The 11177-nt window shown below is 36.2% G+C and overlaps 1 long non-coding RNA gene across 1 annotated transcript; it reads right to left on the reverse strand.

Annotated features, from left to right (window-relative positions):
- Window positions 1–2956: 2956 nt before the first annotated feature.
- On the reverse strand, window positions 2957–8332 carry LOC131063260 (uncharacterized). The gene is made up of 3 exons (XR_009111028.2): window positions 7485–8332; window positions 6963–7118; window positions 2957–3468 (listed from the first exon to the last, which is right to left on the reverse strand). It is a non-coding gene; the product is annotated as an uncharacterized LOC131063260 (long non-coding RNA).
- Window positions 8333–11177: the final 2845 nt, after the last annotated feature.

Raw genomic sequence — 11177 nt, forward strand, 5'->3', positions numbered from 1 at the left:
AGTAACTTCAAGGGTGATTTGCTTCCCTTGCACTATACTAAATGATAGTCAAAGCTCTTATATTTCTATATACAAGCTTACTAATGTAAGTCCATGAACTAAGGGTTTATCTATATGCATGAGACTAGAAGGGATTTTCATACATGTGTTTTATGCAAATTTTATCCATACGATGTGGAGATGCAAGGATGTGTTTTATGGTGCTCATTTTCCTTATTAGATGTGTTTGTTCCTAGACACTAGGAGGGTATGGGTGAATAAAATAGTTGGGTGTAGGTAGAAGAGGTTACTCAAGGGAAAGAAAATGGTTCTTCTTGTATGCAAAGGTCGGGTGAGTATGTTAATTCCCCTTTTATGTATTTTTGGGGTGGATATTTGGCCTTGGTGAATCTTTTTTAGTTATTTTTCATGGTATATGTTGTAGGCTTCTATGTTTTTTTGTTTTGAGCAAGCTAATTTTATTGCTCCCCTACTATTGTAAATTCATAGGTTTGTTCTCATGGTTGGTTTGAGGTGGTTGTCAAGGTTGGTATTGCCTTTTCTCTAGAATGATGGGGATTTTTCGTCTTAGGTAGTTGTATCTTATATCTTCTATATATTTATGAACTTTTATTTTAGCTTCTTAGTTGTGTGTTATTGCAATGTCGTTATTTTAGAGGAGATAGCCCCTGCATTTACTCTCAACTAGTTTATCCAAAAAAGCATAAGCTCATTAAAGTGTTCTTAAGAATTTTTTTCATTGTTGTTTGAGTTTTAGTATTAATAATTATATTGAAAAAAAATTATTTACTATTATCAACAATTTTTTTAGACGTCTTCAAAATATTCAAAGACCACCTTGCAAATTATTCTTATATAACTAAAAAAATAAGTAAATGACCATTTATAAATCAAATAAAATTAATGATATATTTTTTTTGATGAATACATGTGTCAGAATTTATTGATAAACAATATAATACACATCCACAAAAAAAGGGTAGAGGGACACAAGGTCACACCTCAAAGTCACACGAGCAGATCCCAAAATTTAAAGTCTTACAAGGCATAGCCCAAAAAGCAGAAAGTAGAAACAAACTAGCAAAGGGCCCAACCCATATAATAAAAAAAAAAACTATGCAGCTAACACACACCCAACAGGAGGCGAAGGGGATTCCCAATCATCTGGTTTTCCCCATACATCATTGGGGTCTAGGGTGAGGTTAGGCAAAGACCACCCCTCATCAGCAATCACCTCTCCTTCCTCTTTATCTTCAGGCCTATTAGGAGAAATGGCCAAATCCAATTATGAGAGCCACTTAGAAGAACCACCGCCACCACTACCAAAAGGCCAACCATTGCCATCTCCAAGGGTCGGCCCTGCCCCACCTGAAGGTCAGGCAGAGGCAAAGCGTTGACGGAAAGGAGAAGAAAAGCACCATCAAACTAAACTACCTCTGCCACTAGAGTGGTGGTGAGGGGCATGTGATCTAGGAGATCTACACTGATGACCAAAGAAGCTCCTTCGTCACCAGCCCCAAGAAGGCAACCAACGGGAGGCAGAATCATCTGGCATAACCCTAGCAATAGTGCAAGAGGAATTGGCCCAATGATTAAGTAGCTCCTGAAGGTGAGCTACCTCTAAAGAAAATTTATTTGTTTGAACTTGTATATGTAACATAACATTATTACAAATAGTAGCTTTAGAAAAAAGAAAAAATAGAAGTATCAATAGAACCATGAGCAAAGAGAACAAAATTTGTCTTTACATAAAGTAAATAGAATCTCTACCTTGAAAGCATGCCATATTTGGGTATAACTGAAGGGAATACAAGGCCAAACCCTTAAGAGCACAAAATTTTTGTCTTTACATAAAGTAAATAGAATCTCTACCTTGAAAGCATGCCATATTTGGGTATAACTGAAGGGAATACAAGGCCAAACCCTTAAGAGCACCATGTGCAAGGAAAAAGGCTCAGGTATGAAAGGGTGAAATAAATCATGAATCCATATCCAAAAATGTTGAGCTCAGCAACAAAACTAGAAAAGGTGCTTCAAAGTTTCTGGTTGGCTACAAAATGGGTATATAGGGTCCAAGACCCCCAAATTTTGAAGCCGAGAACCTAGAGGCAACGATAGATTGCTTGAAAATGGTGTTGCCAAACCAGTAAAGATGATTGTATATGACACCTAAAATTAAGGACCTAGATCATAGGCAAATACAAAGAAAGCCAACAATATCCAAGCCACGATTTGTAATTAGAAAAAAGTGGTGTCAAGATGCCAACTTCAATCCTTCCATCGGGGCTTGACAGAATGAATGCCCAACTTGTGAAGCATTTTTGGTGGCAAAGAGGACACCAAATTGTCAAAAGTATGGTGATCTGGCTAAGCAAGTCAAAATTGAACCCTAACATCTTCCCAAGTGCACAGACTCACGATGGCTCTAGAGAACAAATCTCTAGGAGTGTGAATGCCTTTTTTCACTAGTACAAAAACAACAATATATGACTAAAAAAACTACTAAAAATTGCATATAAATGACTAATCTTGGTCACGTGACCATTAGTAATTTATTGCAAGTCATTTATAATGCAACTAAATTTATGACTAAACTATTTTAGTCATTTAATCATGATATTCATTTATTTAGTCATATATTTAGTCATTGATTGTTGTTAATTGGTCCTTTTTTTAGTCATGGTAGTTATTTATTTAGTCATATATTTAGTCATTAATTGTTGTTAAGCGGTCATTTATTTAGTCATTGTAATCATTGATTTCCATCCATTGGTAGTATATTTAGTCATTTTTATTTACCGGTTTCCATTAATTGGTAGTAAATATAGTCATGATATGAATAATATGTTAAATACCATAAATTTTATAATGCAAAAATAGCATAATATTAAACTTGAACTAAAACATAAAAGCAAATAAAAATATTACATATATGAACAAGCTACAACATGCTAGAATTAAAATATTGATTCAACGTCATGATATATAAGTTATAAGATGTCAAAGTTGTCTAAGAGTTTCCAACTCTTTCAAATACTCCATGATAATTAAGACCCCTTAACAACAAATTCAAAATACTGCATAAAGAAATGATCCAAGATGTCTAACAACTAGTACATGATACACATGATCAATTGTGTCATTTTTTGCAAATATTTTAGTGGCCTGGCCACCATGTGAAGGTTCCCTTCTACATAAGAATACCTACAGAATTGCAATGTTTTACAATATTCTTTGTATTTGCATGCATCCCATCCTCCCACTAAATCACTGAGACTATCCAACTATTACCGTGTTTAGCACGGGTCTCATCTTCTTCCAGTGACAAAATATCTCAAGGGATCTCAAGAGAAACACATATTTGAGGAGCACTGCCAGACAAGTAACTCCATACAAATACTTGCCTTCCAAAGAACATCTAGCATATCCCTGCCCTCCTATCCATACCACCAGAGAACCCTGAAGTATCTGAAAAATATTTTGATGTCAGCATGTACCCCCAGTTAGAAAGAACAAAAGTAAGCAAAACACAGATAAAAAATAATATGTTACCTATTTATAAAATTTGTTAGTAACTGTTGTGCCTAGTGCAAGAGTTTTCAGCCATTTTACTTGTACATTTTGAACCTGCTGAGGGAACTCACCTACAAACACAGGTTGAATATGATCTATCCCAGAAGCCTTACCTGTTTTCTTCATTGATGTAGTTATAAAATTCAAAACAAGTCCTCACTGGTAAGTTTTCAGGACAATCAAAAGGTACATTTTTAACAACACATAAAACCCATACAAAACACTTCAACAATGCAGCCACATTGCTAGGTGAGAGTCAAGGGTTTGTTGTTTTAAAACATACACAAATATATGCATGGAGGGGAAAAGTTAAAAGGGAAATAAAGAGATTACAATGAGTTTCTTAGAAGAAAAGGAGGCAGGGTTTCAGACTTTGTCGCCTTCATGCATCTTTTTCATCTTTCATTCATGCATTTGAACCATTCTTTTTGAAAGACCATTAATCCTCAGTGCAAAAAATGATGATCTTATTCATCATCCATTTATATGCATCATTGTGTTGTTATTTTTGCTTTTCAAAGAAACCCATGAGTTTGACCGAGTTCCTTAAGTCCATGCCAAGGGTATTCATGATATAGATAAGGCACATAAGCAAGAGGGTAAGAGGTTATTTTGTATACTTCGCATGTCAAATCTATGGTAAGGCTGTGAGTAGACATTTTCGGCTAATGGAAGAGCAACTAAAACCATTTGAGAACAAACAAGCTTCATGGGAAAATAGTTAAAGGATGATCTCAAAATTGTGATCATTCAAAGAAACAAAGAAATCATACATAAGAAGGGTAGAGAGATTGTCTTTCTTCATTCATAGCCCTTAAAGGAAAGATTGCCAAGTTTACAAAGCAGTGATAGCCATCACAATAATCATTGAATAGATTGAGTTAGTCTCAGACCAAAAGGGCAAAGGATCAGGATGACATCTAAAAACCTCTCAAAAGACAATGATGAGATTTCCAAAGCACAGAGCTTGATCACCAGTCACCAAAGGACAGTAATAGAACTCAATGCCTGATAAAGTAAGGATACTAGACATTATTGTAGCAGTCCTAAAAGAGACATAAGGGACTTAAGAGCAATGCTCTTCACAAATCATAGTCAACATATAAATACCAAGCCAAAATGGATAGTCATAGATACCAAGACTGAGGACAAGGGTTTTTGAAGCCAGAGAAGATGCATAGCTCCCATCACTATCATGTGATAAGACAACTTAACAGTAAGGTCACAACCCATTCAAAGGCATCATGAGTGACAGAGGAAAAATGGGTTTTGATAGAAACACGAGAATGCAGTCATAAAGTTCTAATGATAGTGATATTCCTCGATGTAACAAAGTACAATCCTCTACAAATATGAGTAACATTTAAAGATTAGTTGATCATCAAGCATGATAAAAATTTTGAGTCCTAAAAAATCATATACCAAGGGTTTGAGCAATAAGGGCAGTCATTAAGAATATTAGGCCAAGAACACTGATTAAAGATCCAAATCAGGCCTAGTGCAGTCACAAATACATACACAGTAAAAGCATGAGGTAGTCAATACACATGATACTATAGCCACAAATAACAGTATGATAGTGTTCAGAGAAGTGGACAGAGAAATTGCAGTCACAAGAAATGTATCAAAGCTCATAAGTACATATGTTGTGACAGTTTATAGGCACAATCACGAAAGAACAACAAAAGGAGACTTTCGTAGTCAAATCACAATGAAGACCAGTCAAAGAGAAAAGTGAAAGAAACTAATGAGCAATGTTTGTGAGCAGTCAAAGAGTCAATAAGATTGTCAACACAGTGAAATACCAGTGAAGTCGAAGGGTTTCTAGGACAAAGACTATTAAGAAAAAAAGCCCTTAAGAACATAATTGATACAGTATTTTCTTATAGTGAGAGTCATAAGAGCCATTAATGCAGCCTTGGAATAGTCACACAAAGATCAACACTCCTCAAAAGTGTAGAAAAAGTCCTTGCATATGTTGAAAAGAAAAAGGGGTTTCATTAACTTCTATGTTTGAAAGAAAAGGTATAGTAGGACAGTGCCATGATTAGAAACCATCATACACAGTCAACAACACAAGGACAACCCTCAAAGCATTCATGCCCATACAAGGTCTAAGGAAAAATGACACATGAAATTATTCACAGAGCATGTTATCATTGAGAGACAATGGTCTGAGACAAAGGAGGCCTAGAATAGTCATGTTCATAAGTCAAATATGCAAGAAGGTTTCAAGACAAGATCAAGGGGTGGATACATAGTCCGAGGGTCATTTGTGAAGAGAGATAGGGTTATTAATTATAAGTATGATTGCTCATACATCATGCACAAACATCAATAAATAATTAAATCTTATTGAGAGTGAGCAAAGGTAAATGTGATTTGCAATTATGACAGTCCCAAAGAGCAGGTTAAGAGCAAAGTTTGTTTGAAAGAATGATACTCTCATATCAGACAGAATATAGAAATATACATGAACAACAGATATAAAGGAGGCTTCAAAACAATAAAAATGACAGTGAAAAGATGGACATAAGCATCAAGAAGGCAAGAAGTTGCAGAGTCTACACAAGGGTTTCAAAGACAAAGCACCATTATACGAAAATTAGATCATGAGAGCAAAATCAGAAAATCTACAAGAAAAAAAGTTCTGTAACAAAACGATCAGATGCATGAAACAGTAACATAACTTTTCTTCAAGGTTTTAAATGCACAAAGAGGAGACCAACCAGTAGTAGGGTTGGTGATCATGACAGTCACAGTGAAGTCCTAAAAGATACAGTAGGAATGATAAGACAGTCCCAGCAGGTGTAACAAAATGCATTCATGATCAGAGCAACCATTTTCCAATATACAATGGAGAAATATAGTTCAGTCTAAACAGTATCACCTAGAGAAAGCTCAGTATTTGATTGCAAAAGAGACAGTAAATAACAAAGAAAGTAGTCATAGTCATGTCTTGATCATAAGCATGAACATTACAAAGCTTAGTAGTCAATAAGCAATGGAGACAACATATTCACTATTTTGAAGATAGCAGAGGTAGAGAATTCATTTATAGATCATATATGGACAATCCACACAGTCCTTGTGATGGCAAGTAGGTATAGGGGAAATGATAGGTTGTTGTCTTGAGACAATGGGCATGTGAAAAGTGTGTAGAATCGGTAAGGTTATGAGGATGATGAAAACTTGACTATGAAGGTCTTTGTTGCAGTCCAAAGAACAGTTGATAGTATTCTCTCAAGATACAAGTTATTTAGTGAATAAAGAGCCAATGATGATGTTCAAAAGACAACACTCAAAATAGATGGAACGGTTCAAAAGGAGTTATGGAAAGCTAAGTTGACTCAAAGGGCTAGTTAAGCTTCACATAACTATAACTTTACCTCTAGGTACCTCAAACCCCATGTAAAGAGGCGATGCCCCACCCTGGAAGGCTTTGATTTCCATCCTCTATACTCATAAAGGCTTGTGGATGCATAAATACAATGATTAACCCTCTGATATGATGTCTCTAAAGGTACACTTCCACAAGTGATGACCTGCAAAATAGTAAGAAGAATCATAAAACCAAAATATAGAAAAAATTTGACTCAAATGAAAAAGAGTCAGAAAAGCTTCTCCAATGTAACTTTGATACAAATACATTCTCAGAAGTGCACCAATCATTAACAACAGAGACATTGTTAAAGATTGCTGACATAAAAGACCATAATCATAAACAAAATGAGATTGTTTATTAGAGCATATCAAAGAAAGAATATAGATTGAAAAAAGCAACAAGCCAAAGATAAGTAATAATCCAAGCGAAAACATATTTCAGAACTTCTATTTTGGTGGGAAATTAGTGATCATTTTAATACAAAAATGCAATAATTAAGTTGCCAATGCTCTCAAATACGACTCACCGGCAGTTTAGAGAAGTCAAGGGCTTATTTCAAGGTTTTGAACATGAGATATGCATTGTTACAATGACAAGCATGGGGAAAAGTCTTCTTTGAATTCATGCAAAGTCTTCTTTCATAACGCATCCAAGGATCATGCAAGAACCATGCATATTACTGTTACTTGCCAGGTCTGTCACAACCTTTCAAGTTCTTTTTGTTATTCATAGAAGTAAGGTTTTTTGTACATGCAGCTAGGGTCTTTGCTTATTTGGTTTTTGAGACGAGTCTTATGCGAGCAGGAATAATGTGATACCCACAAGAAAGTATGCATGGCATTCCATAGTTTTTGAGTTTCATGATAAATAAGATTTTGATAAAGCATAGTAGTCCATAGCATGTATAGATGGTAGTCCCAAGCCAAGTAAGCAGTCCTCATACACAGGGAAAGATAGTAACAAATACTAGAAAGACGATCAAAACATAGGCATGGTAAAAAAGATATGGCAAGATGCAGAGTTAAAAAAAGCAGTGTTCTGTCAAAAGGCATGATAAAGGGTTTTGAAGCAAATAAAGAGCAGCTACAACACTTTGAATCATAAGAGAAGCCATGTATCAGTAGCACAAGATCATTATCAAAGGTAAAGATAGAGACAGGTGAATCTTCATAAGCACGTAACACAAAGCCCTCGTCATAGCACAAGTGTATTGGAGCAGTAGTCTACACAAGACCATTTGCAGTCTTAAAGGAGAAGATAGTGCTGGAGCATATGGAGATCTCCAATATGATAGTGAAAACAAAGATCATAGACTTGTAGAAGCCTTGAGAATAGTGTAAAAATTCATAGGCCGAAGCAATAATAAGTAGAAGGACATCAAACCCTAAGTCACCAATGAACAATCCAACAAAGAATGAAGATTAAATCAAAGTCTTAAAGACATAGTACAATCACAAAGAATAAGACAAATCATAGTGATTTGGTGCCAAGGCATGATTAACATAAAGATTTAATATCCAAAGACATTAAAATGAGGAGGTGATAGCATCTACCTAATGGGACAACATGTGTATTACAAAACACTAAAAAAATATAGTAAGAGGTTCATTTGTATAACCCACATATGCACCATCTTGGAAAATCATATGATAGTTTTAGCATGTCATTCACCCTTATTTCTCACTGTTAAGTATGGTCAGTCCAGTCAAAGCATGATCACATGAAATCAAAAGAACCTAGAAACACATAATATGTAGTCCACTATCTCTAAGACAATGATATGAATCAAAGAACAATGATTCAATACAAAGTTGAGATAACAGTGTAGCCCTAAATATTTTCACATAAGAAACGAAGACAAATAGAGACATAACATTGAAGGTTAACATATAAAAAACCCTCAAGATAGGTTACACAAAACACAAGGTATATAGGTATTGAAACAACTAGCTCACATAGGACTCACATCCAAGAATGATATGAATCAAAGAACAATGATTCAATACAAAGTTGAGATAACAGTGTAGCCCTAAATATTTTCACATAAGAAATGAAGACAAATAGAGACATAACATTGAAGGTTAACATATAAAAAACCCTCAAGATAGGTTACACAAAACACAAGGTATATAAGTATTGAAACAACTAGCTCGCATAGGACTCACATCCAAGGGATGTGAGCCAGAGGAAGCCCTTGATTACCAATAATGGGGGACCACCACAAGTTGTGATGGTTGAAGGACAAGTTGTCCCTAAAACCAGACCCAGTCCACCAGAGCCAGGGTTTAACAACTTGCCAAGCTCGCCAAATTATTTTGGCCACAAAAGTTCCTTAAATTTGAATGGTCTCTGACATGACAAGAAGGGTTTGAAAGTCAATCCCCTTCCACACAGGATGGTATTGGGGAAAAACCAAAGAAATACAATGCTTGAGGAGAACCTTCTAGGCCTCATTGCTAAAAATGGAACGAACAATCCATTTAGCATAGAGGGATAAACCCTACCTCCTAGAAGAAAGGAGACCAAGCCCACCAAAATCCCAGCGGGGACAGCAAAACTCCCAAGCAATGCGGTGAAAATATTTGTGTTCCTCATAAGAAGCCTAGAGGAAGTCATGAAGAAGCTTCTCCAAATGGAGATATGAAGCATTTGAAGGTTCCCAACACGAGGAGAAATAAACATGGGTGGCCACTAAAATTTTAGAGAAAACTTGGAATTTTCTAGCCAAAGAAATCGACTTGGTAATCCAGTAGGAAAACATCTTCTCAATTTTGGCCAAAACAACATTCTAGAGGTCAACCAAACAAGCCTAAAAAGCAAAGGGAATGCCCAAAAATCAGAAAATTTCCCCATGTCCAATCCACTTCCAGACATAGTCACAAAGCCAAGGAGGCTTGGGAAGAAAGGGTTGGCAGTAACATTGGGTCTTATTCCATTGTATGGCAGAACTTGAAGCCAAAATAAAAACATATATCCATTTAAGAGCTTCTTTCAAATTTCACTCCTCTTTAATAAGCATGAGAAATGAGTCATCCACAAAATGCCCATTGACGAGGTGTTGCAATGACTCAGGCAGGACAATGCCCCCAAAAAGACCTTTTAGAGATAGTATCTGCAAGCAAATAACCAAAACCTTCCATCACAAGCACACATAAAGAGGGTGCGAGTGGGCACCCTTGATGAATGGACTGAAAGAGCCCGAAAGTAGAGGATTGTCGGCCATTAATGGTGATGTAAGAAGAGGCATCCTCAAAAAGCATCTAGACAGATTGAAGAAATCTCAAGTCAAACTTAAGAGCTCCAAGCATCACAAGAATAAAGGGCCATTCAATGCGATCATAAGCTTTGGCAAAATCAATCTTGAGGATTAGAGCAGACTGACCATAGTGACGAGTCCACTCCAAGCCTTCCCAAACTGCAATGATATTATCCAAAATAAATCTAGATTTGATGAAACCTGTTTATTCTGGTCAAACAATGAGTGGGAGAAGATGGAAAAATTTTAGTGTTAAAGCCTTGGCAATAATCTTGTAAGAAACATTCAATAGGGTAATAGGATGTCGGTTATAGAGATCCTCTAGATTGCTAGGTTTGGGAATGAATTTAATACTACTTTTGCTAATAAGATGCTCTAATGAGTGATTATGAAAAGCTTCAAGATATACTTTGTGAAGATCAGGACCCACAAAAGGCCAAAGAGCTTGTAGATAAAACTCACAAGGAAATCTGTCACAATCAGGAGCCTTATCGACCACCATAGAGTAGATAGACTCCTTAAGGTCATCCAAGGTAAGCAACTACTCACAAAAATTAAATTGGGCCTCTGAGAGCTATTGAGGAACCACATGAAGGTTGTCCTGAAGGGCTTTATCTCGCTAGGAGAAGGAGTTTGAGCAGTGAAAGCTTGCTCATATTGGCGAACTAATGATTGCATAATATCCGATAGCTCTGAGAGCATCATCTGGCCATCTTTAATTCTCTTGATACTCGAAGAGCCAGAAAAAACTCTTTAGAAGCATGATCTCTCACTTTTAATCATTGAAGTCTGGCTTTGATTTAGGCACCTTATGCTACATGGACATTAGCAATTTGCTTTTGCTGACAAAGCTCCACCACTCAAGGATTTGCAAATTCACAAAAAAGGGTTTGGCAAAAAGGGCTTTTGAGGCCTGATGGAGGTCCAAGTTTGTGGCCTCATAAGATCGCCAACAAAAAAGAG

Source organism: Cryptomeria japonica, chromosome 9 (genome assembly GCF_030272615.1).
Source record: "Cryptomeria japonica chromosome 9, Sugi_1.0, whole genome shotgun sequence".
NCBI classification, from domain to species: Eukaryota; Viridiplantae; Streptophyta; class Pinopsida; order Cupressales; family Cupressaceae; genus Cryptomeria; species Cryptomeria japonica.